Source organism: Palaemon carinicauda, chromosome 4 (genome assembly GCF_036898095.1).
Source record: "Palaemon carinicauda isolate YSFRI2023 chromosome 4, ASM3689809v2, whole genome shotgun sequence".
Classification (NCBI taxonomy): Eukaryota; Metazoa; Arthropoda; class Malacostraca; order Decapoda; family Palaemonidae; genus Palaemon; species Palaemon carinicauda.
Window position 1 is genome coordinate 48,672,346 of NC_090728.1, and position 3,399 is coordinate 48,675,744.

A 3,399-nucleotide genomic window follows, 5' to 3' on the forward strand; every position below is an offset into this window, starting at 1 on the left:
GTAAATTCCCTTTTTCAAGTGCTATTGTGTAAGGGATTTTTTCTGTAATCAACAAAGAAATCTGAAATAAAATGTTCGAATGTCAATAGATTGCTTAAAATTCGAAGCATATGTCTGTTTGTTAACAAAAAAATATTAAAAAAAAAAAACGAAAAAATTCTCAAATAAATACCGTAACATAAAATTATGTTTGATCTTGGAAAAGTGTTAAATTTAATTCAATTGGAAAGTCGAAACCTTAATGTAACATCTCGGTTGGTTATGTGGAGTGCAACGCTCCATACTGAAGTCCATTTCTTTTAGCGATGCATATTTGCACCGACTCGCAGCGGTGCCCTTTTAGCTCGGAAAAGTTTCAAGATCGCTGATTGGTTGGACAAGATAATTCTAACCAATCAGCGATCAGGAAACTTTTCCGAGCTTAAAGGGCACCGCCGCGAGTCCGTGCAAATATGCATCGCTAAAAGAAATGGACTATAGATCTACTGTTCACATAAGCAACTAATCATCTCTTACAGGCTCATGCAGGGCAAGACCCGTGCTATCTTACGACCTGCTCAGTGAACACCAATCATCAAATATTTTAGTACATTTTCAAACAGAAACACAAACGGAAAAATATACATTTAGAATTGATTCGTGCACACTTAACTTATTTAATGCTTTCGAACGAATATGATAAAATGACTATGGAGGTCCTGTAGGGAAAAGTGTTCCCCTGTTGTATAGGACCAGAAAAAAAGCCCTTAAAGTAAAATAAAAGTAATGTAATGGCAAACTGGTTTTTGGTGAAGACGTATTTCCTTCTACACCACATTCTCACACAACTACAAGCCTTAGTTTGTTATCTTATTTCCATTTTTATTTACAATAAATCTGTAAAGTAGAGTCTATTACTCTTATATTTATACACACGAGAACAATTTCGCAAAACTGTTTATCAAAACACATACCCATTTCTTGAAGGATGAAGGATTTTAAAATTCAAAGATTATACACAAAGAAAAGGGTTTCCAAAATTGGTTTTCAATGCTTGGATGAAGATTCAGTGAGAAAATAAACTCAAACGGTACAGCCAAGGCATCCTGATTTGCAAAGGGTACACTTGAGGGTACAGTCGGGCACACTATCATCTTATTTCTCTTCCTTTTGTTTTTTAAATTTTTTTATAGTTTATATAGGAGGTATTTATCTTAATGTTGTTACTGCTCTTCAAAGATTTTTTTTTCCGTTTCATTTCCTCACTGGGCTATTTTCCCTGTTGGAGACCGTGGGTTTATAGCTTAGCAAGTATTAATAATAATAATAATAATAATAATAATAATAATAATAATAATAATAATAATAATTATTATTATCATTATTAATAATAATAATAATGATAATAATAATATGATGATGATGATGATGATACACAAATCTTAATGATGTAAGAGTAGCTAACTAATTTAGTAACTATGGAATGAGAGGACGGGAAAGAAAACCTTATATATGAGAGGAGCTAGGTTTATTCATGAAGCAAGAGGGTAGAGATTTGTCAGACGGACTATTTTGGTCTTGTGCCAAAAAAAAAAAAAAAAAAAAAGTGAATTACTCTAAATGACAAATAACTACTTCAAATAAGATGGGGAGAACGTTAACACTAATTCTCGCCCATTTATAGAAAATCCATTTATATCTGAAAATCAAAATCCCCAGAATCTTTTAGAGAGTAGTTTCAGCTGTGTAATAACTATCAAATAAGTTTTAAATCATTGGATAGGGGGAACTGCTGTAAAAAATGGTAAGGTTAAAAACATGTCAATTCATCTTGTGACTTAATGGTGAGAAAGGATTCTAAAGATATGTTAGGTAAGAGATCATCACTTGTATTTTCGAAAATTACAAAGAAATTAAAGATTTACAAAGAAGTTTCGTGCAAACTGAAAACTAGCAAATGTTTTCTTCTTCAACTTCTTGAAATTTTCTAACCTTTATTGTAACGAATATTCCATATTTTTCAGCTAATATTGCCCCGAAGAAAACGATATATTAAAGGCTGAAACAGTTGTCAGAACAATGGATTATATAAGAATTACCTACAGTATATTCAATATCTTTATGATTAAGAATTAATTAGCAACAGCACGTTGATAACCATTGATAATCACAGCATATCAACAATATTAAAGTTATAAACTTTCGAGGAGAGTGGATTAAATACTACATAGTATATTAAGAATTATCTATATTCAATATCTTTACAATTAAGAATTAATTGGCAAAAGCACATTGATAACCATAGATAATCAAAGCATATCAACAATATAAAAGTGTTAATCTTTCGATTGCATACTTCGAAAAAAAAAAATCCAAAAATAAAAAAAAAAGTGGCCAAAAAAAAAAAAAAAGTCATTGGAACGAGAGCGAAGTCTGATGGAGAGGAGAACTTGTTGTGCTCATAACTCTACCTTTGAGAGTATCACATAAATATGCAAATATTGAACCCCGACAAGGGACTCGGTGTAGAGGAAATTAAACACCAATATATATTCATGGCCGTGATGAATGTATCGTTTTGTGACGGCATATCCGAAGAGACACGGCGAATAACTCCCCGGCTTTTGATAATTCGCACCGAATTAAAATCGAATAATTGACATATTTAGAACCTCTCTGCCCAAGAGGGGAAACTGAACATTCTCTTTGCGTTAGGAAAGGCCTTCGAGAAAAGAGGAGAAAAGCATAAATGTCATATAAAACAACATTACACTACACACACATAGTCTCTTGGTTTTTCTGGTTTTTCCCCTTTTTTTTCCCCCGAAGATATCCAACACACGACGTCTCTAATAAATCAGATGACGCATATCTTGGGGGGATGCTCCACGTGATCGGAAAGAAACAACGTATCAGAAATGGCGGCAAATTACCTCCAAAACAGAGTGATAGATGAGGGGGGGGAGGGGGGGTAAGAGGAAGAGCAAGGAGTGGGGGGAGGAAGGAGCCTGCCTCAGTTCTCATATCCTTTCATTCACACACTCCTCATCGACACTATTGGAAGATCATCACCGATGTGGATGTAGAAACGTCACACCATCCCCCTGACCGAAATGGCTAGTAAGTTTGGCCGAAAGTCAATGAAAACGAGTCTATCTCGAGGAAAAGAAGAAGAAGAAAGAGAAGGGAACGCGTGAAACTCTCAACACGAGAAGGCACTAGAAAGCCATCTTGCTCCGTTACAAAGAACCATAAGAAACTCGTTTATCATCTAAAGAAAGGAAAGGTTGAGATGCGTGCAGCCATACAAGACGTTATCGGGATGCCATTATTCCTCATCTCCACCTGTCCGAGTCCATTACCTCGGCTTGGAAATATGCAAGAAAACGATCCAGTGAGAAGGGAGAGGGAGGAGGGAGA